At 43.6% G+C, this 27,066-nt stretch overlaps 1 long non-coding RNA gene across 1 annotated transcript in view; it reads right to left on the bottom strand.

Annotated features, from left to right (window-relative positions):
• Positions 1-11,551, bottom strand: part of LOC120396716 — a 33,755-nt gene extending 22,204 nt beyond the window's left edge. The window contains exon 1 of the long non-coding RNA XR_005593318.1: positions 11,492-11,551. This is a non-coding gene — a long non-coding RNA (uncharacterized LOC120396716). The remainder of the gene's footprint in view (positions 1-11,491) is intronic.
• Positions 11,552-27,066: the final 15,515 nt, after the last annotated feature.

The following is a 27,066-nucleotide window of genomic DNA, read 5'->3' as shown; positions in this document are numbered from 1 at the left end:
CAGGAAAAATAAGATACTCAAGTTCCCTCTGTGTGTTTGTTAAGGATTGAAGGGGCTTGATTTTCAGAGGCATTGAGTATCCACACCTCCTGCTTCCTTTATTGGGAGTTATGGGCCCTCAGCACCTCTGAATAGTCAGCCCATGGCATATAGTACAGCGGAAACTGGGTTGGTGGGATTTTTGACCCTCTTCGGAGCAGACTAATATCCGAGGTGAATCCTTAACCCTATTATGGGGACATAGTGTGATCTAGTGGATAGGGTACTAGCCTGGGGGGATGGCGCACATGGGTTCCCTCCTTCAGCTTGGCTGGGCCAGTCACTTGCCCTCTCTGTGCCCTGGTTTCCCCTCTGACCCTTTGGCTGCCTAGTCTCTTCAGCCTGCAAGCTCTTTTGGGAAGAAACTGTCTATTGCTGAGTCTATACAGTGCCTAAAAAGAGGGCCATGGTCTCTCTTGAAGCCTTTAAGGGGGACACTGGATTTAAAAAACCTGCAGCAGAGAGAGAGTCTCAGAGCCTGTATCTACAGACTGGGGCTTGCAGGTCTCACACTATGGCACTAAAAACAGCGGGTTGATGTTTGGGCTTGGGCTGGGCTCTGGAACCTGGGGAAGAGGGCAGGTTTCTGAGCCCAAGCCACAACTTTTACACTCCTGTTTTAGTGTCGTAGCACGTGCCCACGTCTGTAGACTCAGGCTCCAAGACTCACTGCCACAGGTTTTAACACACAATGTAAACACCCTGTATGCTTCTCTTTAACCCCTCCCCCGCCACACACACACCCTACCACAAAATCTCCAACCCCTCCTCCCTCAAAACCCAAATTTTTGAACTCCCATTGACTTCATTGGGAGCAGAAACCCCCCGTTCTTTTTCCTCTAGGTTGTTGGTTCAAATCCAGCCCACTGACAGAGAAAAGATCTCCCCCCCCCCGTACTTCCATTTTTCTCACTCCCCCGCCCAGCCCTCACTATCTTTTCTTCACAATGAATGACTTACTACTCCATTCACATATTGTCAAAGAAATCTCATTCTTACCCATTTTTCCATTTTCCCCAGCCCAGGGGGTTCCGCTGCTCATATCCTAGCGGAACCAAAAGTATTAAGCATCCATGGTACTTAACATGCATATTATGGGGCATGATTGGTGCATAAAGCAGTACAAGCAAAACTGATGTTGAACATGTTGATAAGTTGTCTGAAGAACATCAAACACTTAATCACACTAATAATTATATTGAGCACATCAGTAAGATGACAGTCTACATTCAGCACTGAGCTCCCCTGTGTTATATTCTTTTATCTTCTAAGCCTCTAGGGTGAGATTCATCCCTGTGAAGAGGGCCAGGACAACACCTATATGCCATAGAAGGCTCACTTCTGCATTTGCATGAATTGGAGTCTCCAAGCCATGGGGATACAATAGCTTTCTTGGTGCCAGATCCTCACCTGTGGTTAAATTGGCAGAAGCAGAGCTTTGCTGATTTATACCAGATGAAGAGCTGGGCTCCAGATTTTTCAAAGGTATTTAGGCACCTGACTCCCACTGAAACCAATGGGATCCCACAGAAACCTTTGAGGATCTGGGCCAGGACCTTTCACTTGCACAAAAGCCTGACCTTGGAGTTGCCTTGGATAAACTGAAAAAGGAAAGGTTGTAGCAGAATAGCAGAGTACTGTGCCAGAGAAAGGAATACTATCTAGCTACCTTTCCCACTGCTTATGGGGCCCAATTCTGCAATATGCTGACAGCTTGCCATTAAAATCAGTGAGCGTGGAGCACACAAAATCTCACAATCAGGCCCGCTTTGGTATCCAGTTCTATTAGATTCTCCAGCCTTTAAACTATTTTCTGTGCTCATGGGTGAGCGGAAGAGTGAAAGCAGCTCAGCACTTAAATATTTTATTCCAAAACATCTCAGGCTTAAATATTGCCACTTAGACCTCCAAGCCAATGCTGTTAAAAGGAGGAGAGCATTAATCAACAATGAGGCAGAGCGTACAAGCCTCTTGAAGCCTGCCGGTCGAATAGGAGCTCAGCTCGGAGGGCCCATATCCTCTGCAACAGGGAATAATTAACTGCGACAAGGTCTAGAATGTATTCACTTCAATTACTGTCCTATTGCTTGCCAGGTACCCTTATTCACAACTCTTTGCACAATAATCAAATACTGGCACCTATTTCCAAGTGCTTTCATTCTAAACCAATACCACTGTGGGGTTATGGCACTCTGGTTAAAATGTATCAGAGGGGTAGCCGTGTTAGTCTGGATCTGTAAAAGCAACAAAGAATCCTGTGGCACCTTATAGACTAACAGACGTTCTGCAGCATGAGCTATCGTGGGTGAATACCCACTTCTTCAGATGCAAGTGGTGGAAATTTCCAGGGGCAGGTTTATATATGCAAGCAAGAAGCAAGCTAGAGATAACGAGGTTAGTTCAATCAGGGAGGATGAGGCCCTGTTCTGGCAGTTGAGGTGTGAAAACCAAGGGAGGAGAAACTGGTTCTGTAATTGGCAAGCCATTCACAGTCTTTGTTTAATCCTGAGCTGATGGTGTCAAATTTGCAGATGAACTGGAGCTCAGCAGTTTCTCTTTGAAGTCTGGTCCTGAAGTTTTTTTGCTGCAGGATGGCCACCTTAAGATCTGCTATTGTGTGGCCAGGGAGGTTGAAGTGTTCTCCTACAGGTTTTTGTATATTGCCATTCCTAATATCTGATTTGTGTCCATTTATCCTTTTCCTTAGAGACTGTCCAGTTTGGCCGATGTACATAGCAGAGGGGCATTGCTGGCATATGATGGCATATATTACATTGGTGGACGTGCAGGTGAATGAACCGGTGATGGTGTGGCTGATCTGGTTAGGTCCTGTGATGGTGTTACTGGTGTAGATATGTGGGCAGAGTTGGCATCGAGGTTTGTTGCATGGGTTGGTTCCTGAGCTAGAGTTACTATGGTGCGGTGTGCAGTTACTGGTGAGAATATGCTTCAGGTTGGCAGGTTGTCTGTGGGCGAGGACTGGCCTGCCACCCAAGGCCTGTGAAAGTGTGGGATCATTCTCCAGGATGGGTTGTAGATCCCTGATGATGCGCTGGAGGGGTTTTAGCTGGGGACTGTATGTGATGGCCAGTGGAGTCCTGTTGGTTTCTTTCTTGGGTTTGTCTTGTAGTAGGAGGCTTCTGGGTACACGTCTGGCTCTGTTGATCTGTCTCCTTATTTCCTTGTGTGGGTACTGTAGTTTTGAGAATGCTTGGTGGAGATGCTCATGCTGCAGAACGTCTGTTAGTCTATAAGGTGCCACAGGATTCTTTGTTGCTTCTGGTTAAAATGGACTCAGGGAGGAGGCTTTGCATGAAGGATCACAGCCTGGGGGCAAGAATTTATTTTTTGGAGGAAAAGAAAGTCCTCCGAGAGATCTGTGAATTAGAAGAGAAAGAGGAAGAAAGTCACTTTTATGCAGTGGGGTTGTCTTCTCCCCTCTTAACGCCAATTAAAGCATTGCTTTGTAGGCTTGACACTAAACTTGCAGAGTTGAAGGCTTAATGACCCCTGTGATGCATGTTCAAATCTAAAAATGATGGGGCCCAAACAGCAAGAGGAGCTGACTGCCTGACTTTCACATCCTCTCCTTTGGTGCAAAGCACCAAGAATGCTGGCTTAACCAGCTCTTACTCCTTGGGTAACAGAGCCAGCCTACTGGCTCAACACTACCATCCCTTCCGGCCTCCAGCCCCCAGCCCAAGGAATGGTACCAGGAGAAAGAGGCTGTGGCTAAAGCCCTGGCAATTCAGGACTGCTGCCAATATTTCCAAGGAACTGTTTCAGCAATCTACGGTCAGGTCTACACTTAAACTGCATCAGCAAAAAAACCCAGTGAAGATGCAAATATGCCAGCAATAGGCTTCTGTCAGTATAGCTAATGTCATTCAGGGAGGTCATGTTCCTACACTGGCAGAACTCCTCCTTCTGTTGGCATGTGCTGCATCTATGCCAAGTGCTGGGATAGCCTCCGAGGCTGCTCGGAGTTATGGCAAGGGACTGGATCAACTCCAGGAATGAAGGAATGTCAGAGACGGCCAAGGTGACTGAGCCAAATCTCAGCTGCAATGAGTATCTCCGCTGCAGCTGAGGATCCGACCCAATATTTAATGCAAATGCCAGAGTTAATTTGAAAATCCTGTGCAGATGTGCAGTAACATCTCCTTCTCTTGTTACCTGAACTGCAACACAACCTGCAGCTTTGTTAACTGCAGCAACCCAGTGGCCTCACAGAATATCTATTAGAAGCCTTGCTTTACGATTACCTTAAACCTCCTCCCTGTGACAGTTCTTTTGATCGGCTTTGAAATTAACAAATGAAATTTAATGTGGCTAAATGTAAAGTAATGCACATTGGAAAAAATAACCCCAACTATACATATAATATGATGGGGGCTAGTTTAGCTACAACTAATCAGGAAAGAGATCTTGGAATCATCATGGATAGTTCTCTGAAGATGTCCACGCAGTGTGCAGTGGCAGTCAAAAAAGCAAACGGGACATTAGGAATCATTCAAAAAGGGATAGAGAATAAGATGGAGAATATCTTATTGCCCTTATATAAATCCATGGTACACCCACATCTTGAATACTGTGTACAGATGTGGACTCATCTCAAAAAAGATATACTGGCATTAGAAAAGGTTCAGAGAAGGGCAACTAAAATGATTAGGGGTTTGGAATGGGTCCCATATGAGGAGATATTAAAGAGACTAGGACTTTTCAGCTTGGAAAAGAGAAGACTAAGGGGGGATATGATAGAGGTATATAAAATCATGCGTGGGGTACAGAAAGTGAAGAAGGAAAAGTTATTTACTTGTTCCCATAAGAACTAGGGGCCACCAAATGAAGTTAATGGACAGCAAGTTTAAAACAAATAAAAGGAAGTTCTTCATGCAGTGCAGTCAACCTGTGGAACTCCTTGCCTGAGGAGGTTGTGAAGGCTAGGACTATAATAGAGTTTAAAAGAGAACTAGATAAATTCATGGAGGTTAAGTCCATTAATGGCTATTAGCAGGATGGGTAAGGAACGGTGTCCCTAGCCTCTGTTTGTCAGAGGCTGGAGATGGATGGCAGAAGAGATCACTTGATCATTACCTGTTAGGTTCACTTCCTCTGGGGCACCTGGAATTGGCCACTGTCAGTAGACAGGATACTGGGCTGGATGGACCCTTGGTCTGACCCAGTATGGCTGTTCTTATGCTTTATCCGAGATCCAAGTTCTAATGGAGAACCCACCGGAAACATAAAATGGAACTGTACCTAGCACTGGGCCACACTTGATCAGACAACCCCATCACCCAAAGGGAAGTTCGTTTGTCGCATTAATACAAAGCTCCACGGACAAACCTGCCCAATAAGCAAAGAAATTCAGCAGATGCCTAGGAAGCCAGTTAAATATTTATGACTGTTTTAGCCTGCAAGACAAAAAGAAATCTGGACTAAAACTTATTTGGAACACAAAACAGCTTGATGTTTAAAAAAAACCAAAAAAACCCAAAACTTATCACTGTCTGTTTCCTTAATGAGGCAATTCTTGTCTGCAAAGAGCATAAGGTGCCATGCAACTAGAATTTTTATGTGCATAGTTTTCTACTGATCAAAGCCCTTTTAACTAGGGACTAAATGTCAGGCTCATTCCTCGGTGTCCCCAAAAAGGCAACAAATGAAATGGGGTTAAGGAGGGTCTTGCTTAAGTGTGACTCTGCAGTGTAGGGCCAGTGGAGCTGTGCTGATTTACACACCAGCTGGGATCTGGCTCTGATTCTAAGCCCCATTTCACTGTTGTAAATCAGGCCATGTCTATATTAAATCATCTGTATGCATCACCAAAACTTGTAAAGACCATAAATTCAGCTATGCAGTCAACAGCCATGGAGAATTACAGAGTCTGATGCGACTGCCAAGAAGTTCTGCTATCAACTTCACTCTGAGCAGGAGCAGGCCCCAATAATAGAGAATCGATTTCATCCTGCCAGGAAAAGGTTTCTCCCCCACCCCACCCCTTTGTGGTTACCTTATTTATTCATTTATGTACACAAGTATTTCCATTGCCAAAATGGAAAGATGTAAAGTGTATCATGGGAAATGGATATTAAACTACACCTCTGAAACAGAACTGCTTCTCACCCCTCCCCTAGGGGTTGGGGGGGCAGGTGGTGGAAGGAAGGACTCTGAAAAGACTTGGCCCTGCATGGTGCTGCTGCACTTGCTCATCACCATATTTTGCATCCACCTACTGAGTCAAACGGGCTGCTCAGTCACCCGTGGTCCCTATTCTGTGAGGCCAGCTTCCCCTAAAGATGTAGATGGATTTTGAAGTACTTTGGCTCCCCTCCAAAGCCTTTCATGGCAAGGCTCATTTCAATCTCTTTGGATTAATTTCATCCTTGTGCAGATTGGCCTTGTGTGGATAGGCCACTCTACCTCTTCAGGTCTGGTGGAAGGCTTAAGTGACACTTACGGGGGAAACTGAACTTCACCCACTGTCTGATTCCTTCAGCCTCCTTTCCCATTGCATGTTCTACTCAATAGGTGAAATCGTGGCTCCATTAAAGTCAATGGGAGTTTTGCCATTTACTTCGATGAAGCAAAGATGACACCCCAAGACTGCTCACCTTCCAGGCTACAAATGCCATCCATTTACAAATACTTTTGCCTGAAGCACGGCTGAGGCTCTGGGACAGTGTGAGGGACGAAAGGAAAGGAGAAATACCCAGCTGATCTCTTGTCATCTTAGATTGATGTAATATCACGCAAGCTTAGTCGCCGAGTGACATTGTTAACTGCAATTACTATGTCAAAGAGTCCCCCCAAAAATATCAATAGTTCTTGATATGGGTACAAAGCATTGGTTTTTCCCTTGTCTTCCCAGTAAAAAGTAAGATGTCTCAACCCTACCACTGTTGAGCTGTGTGAATTTTGCCAAGTCACTTTGGGTAAAATGTTCCAAAGCACCAAAATAACTTAGAAACTAAAGTTCCATTTTTAAAAGTGACAAAGGCTCCTTAGAGTCTATCTACTCTGCATTGCAAGGCCAGGTCTGCGGACCTCCAGGCTGTGTGTTGGGCTTTCCAAGCACGTACTTGAGCTTCCACAGTGCTTTGTAAACCTGGGCTTACCATTGCTGAATCTGAGTCTGACAGCCATGCTAATGCATCCATACTGCACTGTGCAGACCTGAGGCAGTTCTGCAGCCAGGTTGAAAAACAAAAGGGCTTGTGCCCATTCCTCAGGCAGGGTCCTAGGACTTGGGTCCAGAGTACCTGATGGATTTGTGAGAGGATGGAAAGGGGACTTGGGCTGAAACCTGAATCTGAGCCCAGGCTTAGTGTGCAGCATAGACACATCAAGTGCCTAAGGCCTGGATTCCCAAAGATTTAGGTGTTTTACTCTGCCCCTCTCTAGAAACTAAAGAGCCCCAGGAAACGAAAGAGACCCAGTACCCCATATAATCCATTTCTCTGCCCAGTACCCCACCACACTGATATTAGTGTTTTATCCAATCTAATGGACATATTCTAAGCAACGGGGCTTTCACCACTGCTCTTTGGAATTTGCTAAGAGGATCACCTGTAGCAGATGCATTGAATGGCAGCTATTTGTGCCTCTGTAAAATGGATACAATACCTACCCACCTCAGAAGGGTGTTCTGAGACTTCATTACTGAATGCATGCATCACTCATTCAAAGGAGCTGTTTAAACAGTGAGCCTGATTCTGATCTTACTGATGCAGCTTTACACAGGCATTGTCCTTACTGCTGATTACCCAGCTACTGCTGAGAGACCAGAATCATTGCATTCATATGAAAAATATATGGATTCTAGCATAGCTCTGATCTTGAGTCTCCAGATCTTCCTGGGGAACTACCCATCAATTAACAATCTCTCTTCCCAGAATGCGGACTTCTGGAAATGCTAAGCATGCATTTGGTTACTGTAACCCACTCAGAGGGCTTGTGTTTGAAAGGCACCACCTAACTGTTTCATTGATTTTAAAGGTTAATATCAGTGAACTCTGGATGCTAGTTACTCTGTTCGAGCCTGATCTAAACTCCACTGGCATTAACAGACAGATTCCCATTCACTTCAATAAGCTTTGGAGCAGACCTGTAAAGACATGCAATAGTACAGCGTTGAAGGAGGCTCACAGAAGCTTGCCTTCAACATGCTGGCTAAAGTAACAAGTTCCAGTGCCATTTTAAAAGGATGTTAAAGTGTCCTTGATGTCTAGAGTGCTGCGGCCAAGTCTTTATAGATCAGCAAATCAGAGTGGAACATGCTTATAACACTCACAGTGCTGAAAACACACAACTATAAATCTTAATTTTTTTTTAAAGCAAAATCAAAGAGGCAGTGTGATTCAGAGAGTACCTCACTGACCTGGGAGCCAGGAGATGTGGGTTCTGTTCCTGGCTCTGCTGCTAAATTGCTGTATGACCTTCACGTCTCTAGATTTCTATTTCCTTTCACACTTCATCTAGTTATCCTTCAAGGTCTTCAGGGCAAGCACTGTCTCCTACTGTATTTCTGTACAGTATTTTTGTACTTGTATTTTTTCTTAGCCCAAAGGGACCCTTTACCTCATTTGGGGCCTTTAGGTTTCACCATAATATTGGTATAATGAAGAGTTTGCAGATTCATTTTACCTTACAAAGAATTCCACTTACATCTGCAAACATTCAACTTTGCATCATATTTTCTGCCTGTAAAGTATGGAGGGTCTGATCTTCGGCCAGTATAAATGGTCATAGCTTTACTAAAGTTAAACGGAGTTATTCTGATTTGCACCATCGGATGATCTAGCCCAGGGGTCAGCAACCTTTCAGTCGTGATGTGCCGAGTCTTCATTTATTCACTCTAATTTAAGGTTTTGCGTGCCAGTAATACATTAACGTTTTTAGAAGGTCTCTGTCTATAAATCTATAATATATAACTAAACTATTGTTATAAGTAAAGTAAATAAGGTTTTTAAAATGTTTAAGAAGCTTCACTTAGAATTAAATTAAAATGCAGAGCCCCCTGGACCGGTGGCCAGGACCTGGGCAGTGTGAGTGCCACTGAAAATCAGCTCACGTGCTGCCTTCGGCATGCATGCCATAGGTTGCCTACTCCTGATCTAGCCCTTACAGGCTTTTTATTGTAATTTGACTCATTTTCATCTCTGAAAAACTTGTACTCAGAGTCCTGCTGCCTACATTAGTGAGTTGCAACAAAAGACTCTCCTTTCAAATGACTGCAGCAGCAGCTGGAAATTATTGCTTAGGGGAGTCTCAATTCCCTCTTGCCACTGCAGCGCATAACTGTAGCAGGTTAGAGGCAAAGTCAGACTGGCTATCACTTGGGAGGGGCAGTCACATTACCACATTCCATTATGGGTTGCTATTCTGGGCACCGATCAAATTCCTTTGCCAAGGCTCATTGTCTGAGGCATCTTATCACCCTTCAAACTGTAATTAGAGGGCATTCCGCCTTTCTATCTTTTTAATAGGAGGTTTTATTTTTCAGCAAATCTTTCATCTGCCACTTGCAATGACTTCTGGGCTGCAAAAAGACTGAAAATATAGTCCATCTTTATTTAACTGTTCCAATTCATATCCAGCCGAGGCAGAGCAGTTAGAACAGGGAGCTGGGAGCCAGGACTCCCAGCTTCTATTCTCAGAATTGTTTAGTGGTTTGAGTAGGGCACTGGAGTGAGGACTCCTGGATTCTCTCCCCAGCATTAGGAACTAACTTCGTTTAGTAATTACAGCAAGGAATTAAATGTCAGGACTCCTAGATTCTATTCCTGACTTGTCTACTGATTCACTATTGAACCCTGGACAAGTCACTTCACTGGGCCAGTTTATCCAATTGCAAAATATAAATGCACATACCTACTTAATAGGGAGGCTTAATTAATACTTCGGAAATGATTTCAGATCCTTGGATGAATAGTTCTTTATAAATGCTTATTATTGTCTATTCATGTGCCACATGTGCACGCTCTGTGTCTGCAGGCTAGCAAGATTTGTTTTAAAATAATTTTGGAACTCTAATCTTTCAATTCCCTGCCACGCCCTTTGTTTGCCAAATACAGTTCACATGGCCAGAGAAGCACTGACCGACTAGGAGGAGACTGGCTGATACAAATGACCCTCTGACCTAGAACATAGGGACCCTTAGAGGCTGAATCTCACCCTGTAGCATATTTGTAGCATAAAATGGACTGTTATTAATCCATCTACAGCCTTAATCCATCTGCCCTTCATCATTTCTCCTTTAAGCTCAAAGCAGTTTACAAGCTTTGATTAAGTGAGCCTCACAATAAAATAATAAATAAGTAGATTAAATGGATGTTGTAAAGCCATTTCTCATTCACCACAGGCAATATTCACCCATATGCCAGCACAAGAGCTATAGACCCCTTACATTTCACTTAGGCCCCATTTTGAGGGTTTACATGGGACACAGAGTGCGTGCTAGCCCCTTGCAGAAGTGTGAATTGCACCTTAAAATTAGATGGCTGGTGTTTCTATTGCAGGAATTCTGACACTGGCTGTGCTATGGCAGTTCTTTTTTAAAGAAGAGGATACTACAGTGCTCCCTGTGGTACTGAACCAGCAAGTCACTTGTGCACACACTTCAAGTTAAGCATGTGAATAGTCCTATGATTTCCATGGGGGTGCTTTTCACATGCTTAAAGTAAAGCACGTCCTTTGCTGAATCAAGGCCAGAGAGGTCAGCACCTTGCAGGTGTGAACCTTCACAGACTGGGGATTTTAGTTAGAAAGGAAGCTATGATCCCTCGGGTTGAAAAAAGGGACCTCCTTTGGGCAAAACTGCTCAGTGAGCGGTCTGTGCATGGAGGATGACATTCTACAACTAAAGCTGAGAGCAGATCTTTGAGTGGAAGATTTTGTTTTTGAATTTAGAAAGACTTGACAGGCTTTGACAGCAGACAAAATTTTACGGGATTATACAAAACCGATGGTCTTCCAGACATAGTGAGTAAGTTCAGAGACCATAAGCACCTCACATTTCATATTGCCTTTCTGTTATAAGAGTTTAATTCCTATACTGAAAACCTTCTATCAGGTCTTGAGCCACACATGCAGTTCCAACTGACATAAGCTTATAAGACCTTTTGGGTGTGAGCCTTCTTCTTCACTGTCTTCAGCCTTGTGTCATGATTCACACCAGCGTCAAGTGGTTGTAATGCATTGGCAGATTAGATCGGTATTATTTTAATACTACTCTCCAAATGTGTAAATGGCTAGAAGATGCAGGGCAGTATAGAAATAGGATCAGAACACATCTCCTGGACCCCAAATGTACTTATATTGCAATGTCTAAAACACTGAGCCTTATTCTTACACCACTCTGAGTCCAATGACAAAAATAGCTCCTCCTGTAGTAACTGTACCCCAGTATTACCAACAGGAAAACCCAAGCCTACTAGATCAAACTCACCTCCAGTACAGCTTCCTTGGAATTACACAGGCATGAATTTGGCTCATTTTTCAATCATCTAGAAAAAATCAGATTTTTTTTTTAGATTGATCTCTTTCATAAAGGGAAGCAAGGAAGATCTTTATGATTATCTGTATTAGATTAATGTTTAGAGGTCCCACCCATCAGAGATCAGTGCTCCATTGTGGTAGGCACTATACAGACATTTAGGGAGAGAAAATCCCTGCTGTAAAGAGCTTATAGTCCAAATATACAAGATAGTCAAAAATGTGGGAGGGAAAAATCAAAGCAGAGAGGGAATAACTTGGTCACACAGCAGGTCAGTGGCAGAGCCAGGAATAAAACCCAGGTCTCCTGACTCCCAGTCCAGTGCCCTATCCACTTAATCCCACTGCCCTCCATAAAACTTGTAATAGAATGGAAGGTTAAAAATTACAACTAAATACATTTAAAAATAGTAGCTAATATATTTTTGTACACCTATTGGGCAAGAATCCAGACAACTGATGACATCCCTAAAACCGTGACTACATATCATGCAAGCAAATCTCTTCTAGAACAGAGCACTGAATTTAAGACTTCTGTGTGGGTGGAAAGCTTTTAATCTCACCTTGAAATTAAGCAATTTCTCTGCAAACTGACGGCCACCAAGTCCCTTACATACCAGAGGCCAGCAGGTGACAACAAGGAACTAAGAAAAGCAAAGCACAGCACATTTCAGCCTCCCACATCTTTAAATCTATTATTAATTTAAGTCAATTTACCAGAGCAAATCCAGATGACTGGAATTTCACTTACTTTACTTGACAGGAAGCCAGAAGAGAGCCTGTGGTCTGGTTTCATTTACCAAAGACATGATGCTGTGCAGAGCGGGTGTAACATCTCACATCCATTTTGCACAGATGTAGAGGACTGCACAAGGCATAAGGCAGTGGATAATTAGGCCCCTGCTCTTTGGGGTAGGGACTATCCTTTGGTTCTGTGTTTGTACATTTCCTTACATGTTAGGATCTTGGTCCATGACCAGGATTTTAAGTTCATCCTTTTTTTCAGGGCAGCACTTAAGTGCCTCCCTAGTTTTAAGCAGGTGTGTAAATATTTTCTTGAAGAGATGCTTTCCTCAACTGGGATCATTATTTGCATGGCTATTATATTACAAAAGTAGTATGCTAATGACATTCTATATAAATTACCATATTAAGGGATTTTTTTTTCCAGCCCCATAATTGGGAATAAAGAGGTTAGAACAAAGAATTGGCATCATTTGCTAGTTGATCTTGGTAGAATTTCAAAAAGAAACAAGCAAAGAAAACGTTAGCATGTCACATTCAGACTGACAAGTTCACACACGCCACTTGTTTCCATTTATGAGGCGTAGTTCCTGTTTGTAGAAGAATATTTAACTTTTTCTCCACTTTGTCCTTCTAAAGCTTTCTTATTCCACTGTATATCAATGGAATTTAAAGTTGTGTCACCTTTTTTTACTTGCCAAGTGACATTTTTACTGCCTTCAAGTGTTGGCAGATGTTCACATTAGAGTAGGATATAGGAAAATACTTACAGTCGCCTCTACTAATATGAAATAAAGTCTTGACTTTGTAATTTGATACACAAAGGCAGACCCTTTCCCACCAGGGAATCCCACTGAAGTCAATGGAGCTCTATAGTGGCACGAGGATGCAACTACCAGACCCCTATCTAAGCTTGTCATAATTTAAGTGATGGAAGCGTACCATCCAGGAATAGCCTTTGCATCTCAGAACCTGGCTAGCAGGGATAAATATTCACTAAGGATTTCTGTCTAGTTCTTATACCTTGGGCAATTGCCTGACTCTCCTAATCTTAACTCTGACTCTGCTACTACTTTCCAGCCAGCTGCCAGGTACGATGTGTTTTTAAATATACCACCAGTAAATATTTTGTGTTCTTAGAGTAAGACAGTGATTAGAAAAAGATAGAATTGATCATCTGGGCTGTAGCATACTTAACCCAGCATTTATTGGCAACTAGACAGAGATGGGCTGGCCACCTTTCTAGAGATTATTCTGTATACAATACAAAATGTTCATATTTAAAAGCTCTTTCATGGAGGCAAGTGGGTTTGCAGATTGGTTTCTTTTGTTCTACTTTACTGTGAGAACTTCCAATAAATCCAGCTGTTGCCTCGTCCACTATTTTAGAAGTACACATCATTTGTTCCTGTCTTGTATCTTCAGGGTTTCATAAGCCAGTTCAATAACGGGCTTAGTCAATAGGTCAATTAGGTGCCTGGTATGATATAACCTTTTCCAGAGGGTTTGGGGGAGTCTTCTCTTGTGCTCGGGTCGGTTCTGAGCGCCGCCATGGGGGGGGGGAAGAATTTCCTCCAGGAAGATTGGCAATGGCCTGGGGTTTTTTTTTTTCCTCCGAGGCATGGGGGGCATGGGGCTGGGGAGAGTGGGGTGGGTGGCTGGATCGTGGGGCCTGCATCTTGCAGGAGGTCAGACTAGATGATCATAATGGTCCCTTCTGATCTTGAATTCTATGATTCTATGATTCTATGAACTACAATTCAATAGAAAATACTGAGAAGTCCCCTGAAAATGTTCTTAGGGGTCTCTGGATCTCAAAGTTATACTTATTTCACAGATAGGTAAATAGGCCCCAGAAGTGGCCTCTAATTTAGAGTGCTTTGGTTTTCTGGTGCCCAGATTTAGATACCAGTGACATCTTGAGAACTGTATTAAAATTACAAGCTATCACTAAGTTCGTAAGGGGTTTCCTGGTTCTTCTGATTGCAGCCTAGAGGGCTCTGTAGAGCAGTGGGTGATGTGGGTTTTCTTCAGTCAATCTGCACAGACCCAGCCTCTCTGCTTTAAGGAGCAGCCTGTTTTTCCTCTGTTTCTGGTTTGGGCACGCGAGAGTTCCAGGTTTTAAGAAATAAAGGAGTGTTGCACTGCAACCTTCCAAAACAATAAAACACACAATATTCTAACTTTTCTGTATGTAAGCCATGAATATCACAGATATGGCTGGATTTTCAGAGGCGTTGAGCCCCTTCCACTCAATTTGGTAGAAGATGCACAGTGAATTTCAACCCCCTGGAATTTCTAGTCTTTAATAAGCAGGCGGCTACTTTAGGACTAAAACAGCTGGCCATGCTTTTAAAAGTACTCCTTCCTGAGAAACATTGGAGTTGATCCTCCCACCCTCCACCTAGATAGACTGACTTCCATCACATTTTTCATACTTGGCAGTGGAACATGGAAATATTCAATCTTTTATTCGCCCCTTTGACATGTGGTTCTCTGTTGCAGCTGGGGTGAAATCCCTTTGACTCTGCATATTTCCCCTGGCTAGGTCTCCAACAGCAGTAGATTTGAAGAGAGATTGTGGGCCATTTTTCTTTGAGATTATGCAGACCCTACCCATGGTTGCCCATTTTCTTAGCTGGAAATGGTCACACTGACACAGTTACAGGGTGATAGATACATAATGCTGGCTAAAATACCTTTGGTGAACTAAGCAAGACTAAATTTTTACATGCCCATCCTCTGGTGATGAAGCAGGGATTTCACTAGCACAAGGAATGTTACAAGGTTCCATCTTGCTTTAAAGAATAGATGCTGAGGGAGGCATGCCCCCTTCCCTGTTGATTTATTCACAACCTTTGGGTCAAATTCTGTTCTTGGATATGATGTTGTCAGGCAGGTGTAACTCCACTGAAATCTACGCCAGCACAAAACCAGGGTAACTGAGATCCTGATCTCACCCTAATGTAACTCAGGAGTAATTCCACTGTGGTCAGTGTGGTTACAGTGGTGTAAAACTAGTGCAAGTGTACAGGAGAGAGTCAGTCCCAGTGTGTGAAAGCAAAGGAAACCAGAACAAAGCCCCACTCTATGGTGGTTTAAAAATGTTGTAAGCAACACAAGCAGGCAGCATCTGAAGTTAAGGAGACAGAACCAAGTAATGATATCTTGGTGCAGTTGTGCTAAATTAGGGCCAGACCTTGCTGCTATTTACACTAATGCATATCCAGAGTCATTCTTTTGAAGTTAAATTGGTTTACTACAGTTAGGCAGCACTTTCACTGAGATCAGAATCTGGCCCTAGGTTGTGCTGCTGAGAGCTTTATCATCAGCTGATTTAGTTTTGTTTTCATATTTACAAAATAGATGCTTCTGATTTAATCTGCTTTACTTTTAAATCCCTGTTGTGTTTCAAAGTGCATTATGGCATTTCAATATTGAATTAGCAAATGTACGTTATTGGATTATATATATTCTCTGTGCAGAGACAGAAGGAATTTCTGATGCTGAGAGTGGCCTTTGGATGTGACATTCTGCAGAAGCACTTTAATTTTTCATTGTCATGTGAAAAGAATTCTCTTTAAGTGGGGGGGGGGGGAGGAAATCCTACAGCACTGCTGATTGCAGGCATATTCTGCAGACTGATGTCAGATCTGCTCATGCTGACCTACATGTCCCAGTGGACTTTCTAATTCATGCTGCAGATACTGCAGAGATATGGGTGGGGTTTTCAAAATAAAAAAATATCCTTTCTACACTGTAGGACAGAGATTTAAAGATGTAACCACACTGTTGATCAGCCAGAAAACTAATGGGCCTTTGTGTGTTGAAAGTAAATTGAAGTAGTGCTATGTTATGCAGATGAAGTAAAAAAACATTTTAATTATAGAGAAAACATTTCAACTCCCTTACAGGTGTTTTATAGGGTTTGAACTGAAATAGTGGCATTTAGCAAACAGGATATCGAGCAGAGCATGCAGACGGGGTATACAAACGTACACTTTCATCCACTTATATCGGAAGGCTAATGTATGCAACAGAATTCTAATTTGCCCACTTGGCATAAGATTAAAAAGATTGAGATTTTCAGAGGACCCTAAGGGAGTTAGGTGCCTAGATACCTCTGAAATTCAATGGAAGTTGGGTGCCTAGTTCTCTTAGACTCCTTTCAGGAGCCAACTATCAAGCCTGGGGTTTTCAAAGAATTTAAAATGAAGTTGCAGGTGTCATTATGGGCTCCATACTGCAAACTGCTAAGCAACTCCTACCACTGATATCAGGAGTCAATCAAATATATTTTGATAGGGTATGATCCAGCTCTCACTGCTGCCAAATCCTGTTGACTTCAATTAGTGTCTGATCAGGTCCACAGTATGCTATGTGCTTTGACAGGCTGGTTTTCTATTGCCTTGAATCTTGGGCCATCATTTATGTCTAATCAAAGTGGATGTAACAGTCATGTGTTACACCCAACCTGCACAGGTGAAAAGGACAACACAAATTGCAGGGCAACAGAATCAAATTTGAGTTTGATTTTCAATCTAACTTAAGGAGACAATACCAATTACTGACCCAGGGCCTGATCCAAAGCCCATTGAATTCTTTCTTGGCAGAATTGCTAAAATGTTATCAATTATTAACCACCACCACTGACGGATTAACGTAACGCGACCTTTGATTTCCAATTCAGCCCTATCATCATTTTGTGTTTCTATGTGTATTGAATTGTATTTCATTTGTAAACAATTGATCTAATTAAAGGAGCAGCTACTATTATATCCCTCATAGAAAAAGTATATTCTCTCTTCCCCACACACCATAAAGCTAGTTGAAAGCAGCAGTACAGCCTTACAATTTCCAATGATGCAGCACTGACATCATTTGGAGCCACTTAAGTTCCATTGTGATCCAGTGCAGAAAGGGGAAACTGCAGGAGGTGCAGAATTAGCCTGAATGAGCCAGCGACTGCTTCTGCAGCCTGCATAGTGACCGGAAAGGACTAGGAATTGCCATTTAGGAGGAGGGGAGCTAGCTACCAGAATGATTGGTGATATTAATCCTGTTAAACTGATTACTTAATCCTAGGGGGGGCTTTATTATGTTATCAGGACGCTTATGTAGCCAATTTATTTTAAATCCAAATAAATAATCAAAACCTGCCTTCACTTTTGTCTGACACTGCTGCTCATAGCTTTGGGAGGGGAGTGTTTGTGAAAAAGAAAATGAAAGACGAGGGGGAGGGGGAGAGAGAGAAGTTTGCACCATTTTAATGTGGAGCTAAAACTCACTTTGGCAAAAAATAGCAATGCTCAAATAATTCCTGTGTGGATACAGCTCTAAGTGCAGTGAGCAAATTGCCTACAAAAACATGGTAGGAACAGAAGTAGGGAAACTTCCCGTTAATTGTAAGAGCGAGTGAGGGTGGGAGGAATTAAAAATCTAGGGAGATTTCACACTTAAGGCTCAGTTAAAAAAAATTGATAGCTGCAAGCAAGATGGAAATTGATAACTAGAGAGAGGAATGCACTGAAAACTGCTGTCCATGGAACAAGGCAGCCTATCAATAGTGTAAAGTAATACAGCCAAAGGCAATTTAGGGCCTGATTGTGCAAGATGCTGAGTGTCTCCTGCCTGGTGCTCAGCACCGTCAACTTTTGCAGCCTTTACTGGAAGCTGAGAGCGCCGAGTACCTTGCAGGATTAAATCTCGCTAGAGCAACCAACATAGTTCTTTGCAAGTATAACTGTCTGCCTGCTCTTTATTTTCCCCACACTAGTTTGCTTGTTCTGCTTTAATTTGCAGATGTGTAAAAAATTAGGGCTCATCCCGACAGATTTGCAGCCTCCTGCATTGACTAATGTTGTGCAGCTTTTACACCAAGAGAACATGGCTGGCAGATGGAGTCACCTGGAATTAGTCTTGGAGAAATTTAAATTATGAAAGGCAAAAATCAGGCCTGGGTCTCTCCACCTACCTGATGGGTGGAATGCCAGATTCATGCAGACATTTAGATTAGACTCTGGTTGCACAGAGAGTCTATGCAGATTTCACAAAGAGAGAGGGCCAAAAAATGAGGCACAGCAGAAGAAGCGATTTACCCAAACGGAAGAGCCAGGAATACCCAGGTCTCCTGGTTTTAAAGCCAGAGCCCTACCCACTGGACAGAGCTGCCTCTAACTTGGTTGACTGCCCTCCTACTCTGAGCAGCAGGAGTCCCATTTGACCCTAGATCTGAGGCATGGACTGATACAGTTAAATTTCTTGAAGACAAGTGCAGCTTATAGACATTCTGATTACATGCATAAGGCTGACTCATGTCTATCAATCCTATTACAGAAATCACTGGTTCAGGAGTTTCCACCCTGTGAAACTCTCCCTGGGATGCCTTTAGTTGACAATCACACATCCATTACATCATCTGAGCTCTCTAAACCCATCCACCACATCAGCATGGGAGTGAGCATTTTGTATATTTGAAAGCCTATAATCCCTTTAAACTGTCACTAGTGCCTCTGATTATGCAACTTGCTCCTTCTAAGACTAAAATGAATAGCCCTTATAGGCAGGATGACTCAGGGAGCTGTAGAGAGGGCTGCTTCGCCTCCCTGCATTTGCAATGAGAGTTTCCTGATTTATTTCCTCTGCAGTAATTAAGGCGTTTTTTCCCCTCTCTGCTGCAAAGATTTAAAAATAGCATGAGAAACAGCACCAGCCTAGACAAACTGATCAGCAAGAAAAGCACTCCAGGCAGTTAGAATTTCACCTTAACAGACCCAGAACACTTTATGATGCTTAAGAACATTCCTCCCTGGTAACATTACGAAACAAAGCTCACACTTTTAAAATAGGCAGAGGCTGATGCAGACAAGCCATATGAAAAGGAGTTGGTCACACCTGGCACTGTGTAGATTTTGCTTTACCTGCAGGGAGGAGGGCAGGGAGAGGAAGAGGGGGGAGCGCCATCAGTGCCCCAAACCAGTGTAGACTGCAGTGTCTAGCCTAGGCCATAACACGGAAGAAAACGATTTCAGTAAGGATCTCGTTCATAAAGGGAAGCAAGGAAGTTTTCATAAGATCTTTAGGATTATCTGCATTACATGAATGTTTAGAGGTCCCACCCATCAGAGATCAGGGTTCTCTTGTGGTATCAACATGAAGACTCTGTTTCTTTTCCCTTCATAGAATAGATGCATAACTCTTCCTTGTTGAATTAGCAAAGACAGCAAGATTTTTGTATGCAAATAGGAACAATCCTAGCCATGGGCATAGCCCAATGCTGGAAGTCTGAGTTTTAGTGATAGCTCTGTCATTGATTTGCTGTGTGATTTGGGAACTTTACATCAGCGTAGTATTAACAGTATAGTTACATGGGTGGGTGCCCACTTCTAATGTAGATACAATGCACCAGTGCAAAATGGGGTTTGCATTCATGAAGCTGATTCTGTAAGGGATCTATGGGGAGCCAAGCTCCATACCAGTCTTGTTCTGCATTGAGGTAGAGTGATGACGTTAGAAGTGTGTATGGATGTAAATATATAAAGGTTGGTACCCTGGTGCAGGTTTCCTTAGACAGTTTACCTCTCTCTAGTGCTGTTACGCACACTTGCTCTGTGAGGTGCTGTGAAGTACGATCAGTGAATGTAAATCAGCTCAAGACTCCCAGGCAGAAGGTACTTCAGGACTGCAAAGCATTGTACTATGTTAAAATCTGGGCAGGATCCAGCAGGCAGCAGCTGTTGTAACACTTTGAGCCCTGCCTGAACCGTAGAGCGATGTCCACCTCATGAGAGGGTGGATGAGCCAAAGGCTGTTTCTAACAGACATTGGCAATGAACTGAAGCCAAGACATTGCTCTGCCGAGCTCCATTTAAGGAGACAGATGAGGGAGAGCATGTTCTGGCCCTTTTCAGCTTGGCGTGCCGGGTGGCTGATTGGTCTGAAAGGGCTCTCCAAGGAAAAAAAACATGTGAACACCAGCCACTCTTAGAGCTTCACACTGGGGACATGCAGCCGGTCATTGGTGTAGAGAGCTCGTCTGATTAGCCAGAGGAAAAAGGGAAGTAGGCCAAGCAAGAGCAGAGGGAACAAAGAAGGGATGAAGACAGTGATGCTAAATGGAGCGTACAATTGTATTCATTCAGGAGGCTAGCTCCAGACATGTCTGAAACCTTAATAGCTACCCTGAAAACAATCAGGACAGATCTTGCCCCCAGTGCACAGCCTGAAAAGAGTGGAAGGGGGCAGAGAATGAGAAATCCTCCCCTACCTCAAGAGCACACTGTGGCAGTGGAGGTACTCCCACAGTCCAAAGTTAGGAGAGTTCTGTGTCTGTAGCAATGTAAATAGTGCTCAGGAACAGGCAGCATTTCTCAGAGTGAAAGAAAAAAAATCAGCTGTTTCCACACAAAATATTTTGCAAGAAATTTCCATAGCAAAAGATTTTGGCTGAAAATCATGGTCAGACTACATCTCACATGGCCTGCCCACCTGGTGAGAGGAGGCAGTGCACTATGGGAGTCCTTGGCCATGGTACATCATGGGAGAGGTAGTTTAGTTGGAGAGCCCAACACATAGAGAATGGGGATAGGAGGCAATCACAATACCACTTCCAGGAGGCTCTGCAGCAGCAGTTTCAAACTGAAATATTTTGGTTTGCAGGTGTTTGGTTTTTTGGACAAAAAAATTGTGGGAATTGGACATTTCAGGAAAACGATTTTTAGTGGTTAAACTGCAATTTTCTTTTGCAACAACAGTTGCGATGGGGAAAAAAATTGGCCAGCCATGTTCATAGGTTTTCTAGGTACAATAATCTCTCTGGCAAATGGCAGCATTTTATATGCAACTCTTAACATGAGTCTGCTAGGACTCCTGTTGCATAGTAAGAAAGGCCAATGAAGGTGCATGGCAGACAGTACTGTGTCTTTCCTTTCCCCCTAGTCTTCCCCAACAGCTCATATGGGTTCCGCAGCATATAGCTTGTGCCTTCCCTGCAGAGGGGTCAAAAAACAAGCCAATTTAACCTCACTAGTGCAGCAGCTGTGTACCAGTATTGTTGGTGCCTGCAGAACAGCAGGATTTGCCACTAACATACATATAAAAGGAAGAAGGAAGAACATTTCCTCCTAGCTCAGCCAGTATATTCCAGGTCTGAGCTGTCTAAGACAGGCCCACACGGTGACCTTCTGGAGAGGACAACATGGAAACTGAATTGGTCCCAGGGCTTTTACCCAACTGCTGGTGATTGGTCTCAATCTTCTGTCTTTAGAGACTAACTGCTAGGGTATGGTTCATTGCTCCTCTGGAATATCAGAGCAATCTGACAGATGAACTACAGATTCTAATTGGGGAACTCCCAGCAGGTGGATAGCTCCTCTGCTTAGTTGACAAATTGTTACAAGCTAAGTGGGCTATCAGGTCATGGTGACCACCACTAATTTTAATAAATCCCAGAGGGTCCTTTTAATTCCTATTTATCTTGGGGCTTGTACAATGTGAGCTCACATCAACCACATATGAGGAAGTGAAATAAAATCCTTGTGCAATTTGTCCAGGAAATACAGGCAGTAACTAAGTGAGGTAACATGGAGACATTATTATAAAAGGCCCAATTCTGCAAGGTGGTGTGGAGCATATTCAGCTCCCATTAAAGTCAGGGGGACTTGAGGGACCTTTCAGAATCACTCAGCACTCTGGACCATCAAATCCAAAGTTTGCAAGTAACAAGAATACAGGTAGCTGCATCTATTTCAGGAGGCACTTAGCACCTTGCATCACCAGACACTAAGCTGGAAACCCCTCTCATTATTTGTAATACAATTCATAATGCAATCAGAGGCCCAGCACGTATGCATAGTAAGAGTTAAGGACTGAGATTAATTATATTTCTTCCAGACTGGAAAAAAACTCTAGAAATTTATTACACCAACTGGAGGCCCCAGTTGGGATGAGAGAGATATTTACATTGCATACACAATCCCTGCCTCAAAGTATATATAGACAAAGGCTGAAATAGGAAACAGAGGCACAGAGAGGAAGTGACTTGCCCAAGGTCACCCAGCAGGTCAACTGTAGAAAAGATCCATCTGTAGCTGGGAAAAGAAGCCAGATTTTTATCTCTGGTACTTATGTGCCCTTGTTACCGGGCATCTCAATCTTTCATGCATTTATCCTCAACACCCTGGGAGGTAGGGAAGTGCCATTACCCCCACTTTACAGATGAGGAATATCTTTCAGGACCTGGGCAAGAGAGACCAAGTGATTTGCTCTAGGTCACACAGGGAGTCTGTGGCAGAACAAGGAGTTGAAACCAGGTACCAGGCTAGCACCCTAACCCTGGCCCATGCTCTCTAAATTTCCTGCATTTTAGTCCTGTTTCCCCACCACTTGCTTCTGCCACTAATACCTGCTGAGGCATCTAACATCTCAGCTACTTTGGGGGAAAATGTAATTAATTCTTGGTGATAATCAGGTATTCTGTAACTTTCCGGAACCCAGTTGTGAACGAAGCAGCGTGAAAATAAGGACTCCCTGCTTAGCATAGGAAACAGAATTCCAGGACAAGCATTGACAGAGGTGGTCATTTTTGTGTAGTGCTGCTGCCCAAGGCCAGACTGCAATAGTAAAATAGTCACGGAGAACTCAAAAACTAAGTTAAAGAATAAAATGGAACATTGTGTGCTCACAAAACGACATGATCCCCTATTCCCTGCTCTCGCGGACTGATGTCACACAGTAATGAACCAGGCTCAGGTCTCCAAGGGAAACTGGCACTTAGTTATGGTCAGCTTAATTTTCATGCTGAACTCCCACATCATGCCTTCCCTGGAGACATTTTGTATATATTTGTAAGGCTCATGCCTTGCTCCTCCACTCTATAGGACTATAACATGGGAGCATGGGGTATCATTTACACCAGTGAGAAAAGCTACTATTCTGAGTTGGTAGTGACTTGCACCCAATGTTCACTGCTGTCAATTAGATACTCCTGCAGCCCCACATCCAGTGTGCCCAAACACCTCATCAGCATTGATACACCCACTGTGCCCCAGGGGAGGTAGAAGATCATCATCATCATCATCATCCTTACAGAGAAACAAACTGAGGCAAAAGTGAACTGAGTCCAAGAGGTTATTCAGGAATCAGCAGGAATTGAATTCAGATCTCCTGACTCCCAGTCCAGTGCCTTAGCTACAAGGCAAACTCCTTCCTACCTGACCTATTCTCCAAGATCGGATTCACCTTTCTGCTTCAGCCAGGCCTTTTGCATAAGAGGCTTGTGGGCATGTGTAAATTCACCCCAAGGACGGACAGAGGTCTCTCCTAGCTGCAGAGGGGACACCTCATTCCCACTCAACACTGCCTGTTTTGGGCCACCCTGACTTTCTGATAGAAGACAACTTATAACCCCTTTCCATTCCCCTGACAGAGAGTTTCCACATTTGGGGCCCCAAGTCAGTTTTTGGTCAACAGAAATCCCCAACCCTTCTAGGTCACCAGGACTTCTCCCCACCAGCCCATAGACTAGGAACCCAGCTCTCTCAACACCATTGGGAACCCAGAAAACTTTCTGAGCAGCCTGATTTCAATTTCAAGTTTATGGTGAACCTGTAGCCAGGGGTTCTTTCCATGTTCTACTGCCCAACATTGTGGGTGGCTCTCACCTGCAGACATTAGAGCTAACAACTGGGCTACCAATACTCATGCCTCAGGGAATTAAATCATCACCAGCTGGGGGGTCAGGAGGGAAACTCTCAATGTGGTACAACATTGCACAAACAACTAGGACCCAGGTCTTCAGTTATTTTGGCACCTAATTCAATAGGCTTTCAACGGGAGTTAGGTACCTAAATACCTTCAAGGCTATGGGCCAGTGAATTGTCAAGCAAATTGCTTCTCTCAAGCACTAGCTGCAGACCCATTCCGCAGGCAGCATAGGACACTAGATTCTCTGTTCCTGAATGGTAATTCTTTTGCTCCTATATTAGAGACCACCTACAGGAATTTGAGTCCCCAAGCCTGCTTTCTTTGCTAAGTAATTTGCGCCAGACCTAAATCTGGGACCAAAATTTGAACAAGATAATCAATAGCTATATGAAGGAAAATTTCCATCATTTCTAACAAGGAGCTTTGGGTTACGTTTCATTAGTTACGGTCAACAAAACAGATTAAAATAGCAGGAATCTAAAAGATGCCCAGTATGTCAGCCAGCAATCCGACAGGCTGTTAGAGTATCATCTTTATGAATGGGTGATTAGCTTGGTACAAGCTGTTATTCAATGGCATCATATGCAGAACAATCAGAAAGTTAATACTTGATTTTCTTTATTGACTAACTGCTGCAGGTAGCTTTGCCTGGTAATGGATAGATTTAAAAGGTGTTTTCAATAAATCATGGTGCAGGAGCATCTTATCCAGAAAGGTTGAATGATGATTTATTATTGTTTGTACTGCAGAAGCACCGAGGAACCCCAGTCATGGGCTAGGATCAGACTGCATTAGGTGCTGTACAAATAGTGTCAAAACCCCTGGGGCCAAGTTGCAAGAGATTGTGAAAGTATAAGATACCATCTCTCTGGTACGAGAGGGCTGCAGCTGGCTGATTAGCCCCAGCCTCTGCACCTCTAAAAGCTCAAACTTCATTAGCGGAGCCTAATAGAGGGCTGCAATATCCTCCAGAAAGCTGAGGGGCCGGGGGCAGTGTTCCCAATGGACTGCTCTTGGAGCTACTGCAGAGAGGAACTGCTCCAGAAACCAAACAGACAGAAGGGAGACTGTGTGGAGTCCTGTATTCCTGAGTCACTGAAATGAGAGCCAGGACACGTTCATTACAGGGGCTATTGGAGTGAGGGACAGACTTGGGGAAGGGACTGCTTTGGCCTGCATAGACTTTTGTGGGGAAAAGTCTACATGGGGACTTGGTCCATTATAGAGAAAGGCAATAGACAACCTTCTCTCCCAATGAGCATAACATACCTCAGCACAGCCAGCCTAAACAGAGGGTCATCTGTAGGAGTTTCATGAGAAATTAAATGAGCCATGATAGCTGAACTCCACACTGATTTCTAGAGATGGTCCCTCCAGGTCAGGGTGTGGAGAAAGCTCTCATTACCACCGCCTGTGCAGGCTAAGGCTGTCCAAATAGCACCTTCATCAGCAATAGGAGAAAAAGTATCTGGCAGCAAAGTGCTTGTCCTAGTGCATGCTTACAAGCCTATAATCTTTGCACATAGAGACCCACCTTTTGGAGCCTCAGATGGAAGGTTATCATTTTTACAGATGGAAAAAAAAAACTGAAACAGAAGGTAGAGTGACTTGTTCAAGGTCACACTGAAGGTCGATCTATGGCACTTGTGCCCCACCCCCCATTACCGTAATATGAGTCCCTCACAATCCTTAATGCATTTATCCTCACATCCTACCTCACTCTTGTCAGTGCTATTATCCCCCTTTTATAGATGGGAAACTGAGGCACAAAGTTTTAAAGGACTTAGGTGCCAAAAGATGAAGATTGAAAAATCCCACTAGGTGCTGATCTTCATCTTTAGGCACCTAACGACCTCAAAAGCTGGCCTTAAAATGCTGAAGATTGCACAGGACATCTGTAGTAGACAGGGACCTCAACCCAGAGTTCTGAGTCCAGGCTGGCATATTAACCACCAGTAGCAGTATCCAATTCTACCAAGACCCTCTGATCAGACCATTAGACTATACTTCCTCCCTTGGGGAAATGGACAGATTGTGGCACTAAACTTCTATATTTATTCTTTAGTTTGGCATTGAATATTGCACCAGAAAGGATCTGACACACTGGGCTAGAGCATCCACATTGTTTTCTAGCTACATATAGGACACATATGTGGAGAATAGGTGTCTCAGCCTCATCATTTAGAAACACCTACTCCCTGACATCTTATTGTCTGCAGTTACAGTAATCTGCTGCAGCTGCCCCACCCCCACCAAGAACAGAACTGCGGCTTGATCAGAGGTGCTGAGCACCCAGAACCCCATCTTAAAGCAATGGGAGCGGAGCAAATCTAGGCTCTGCCTCTGGGTGTCCCTGATTCTCAGGTGAGCTAAGCAGGCACCATCAATACGCCTGCATAATTTTAGGTCATTTTCACACTACCTGGTAAATCCTCAACTGGTATGAATCAATGTCACCCCTCTGAAGTCAAGGGAGCTACACCAGTTTAGAATCCAGCCCCATAGACTGAGCCAGTGCACAAGATGCAAGGGCAATCAGTAATGGAGCTGAAAGATGTGTCCAACTATCCGGAAAGTGTCACGTAGTTTTTAATGACAATAATCCATGCCTCTGACTCCCTGTTAGTGCCCACATCCCAAGAGCCCACTAAATCCTGCTTGTTTTATTGTATTTGGTATGTTGCATGGAATGGATGCTTTCCATGAGATGTCTTTAAACTCCTTAATGAAGTGACATGTGATCCAAGCTCGAGGGAACTCCTGCTTCAAGTGCAATTATGATGTAGTCCCATTACAAACCTTAAACTAATTTAAGATTCTTCTCTCACCCCCAGCTCCCCGACACTATAGCAGGGCCTAGTCTACTTACTAAATATAATCACAGTTTCTATAGTTCTCAGACCTCTATCCATGCCATTAATCTCTGCATGAGTGAGAAAAGAGATTTGGTGATCAACTGCCAGCAGCAGAATTAGCTCAAGGGTGAAACAGACAGACATTCTGGACTGTGATACCAGTGGCCTCTATAGCAAAGGAAACAAAGCACCAGACCCCCCTTTTTTGTGAAGCACAGAGGGGGCA

This window comes from Mauremys reevesii, linkage group 2, assembly GCF_016161935.1.
Source record: "Mauremys reevesii isolate NIE-2019 linkage group 2, ASM1616193v1, whole genome shotgun sequence".
Classification (NCBI taxonomy): Eukaryota; Metazoa; Chordata; order Testudines; family Geoemydidae; genus Mauremys; species Mauremys reevesii.
This window is presented reverse-complemented; position numbering and strand designations above follow the sequence as displayed.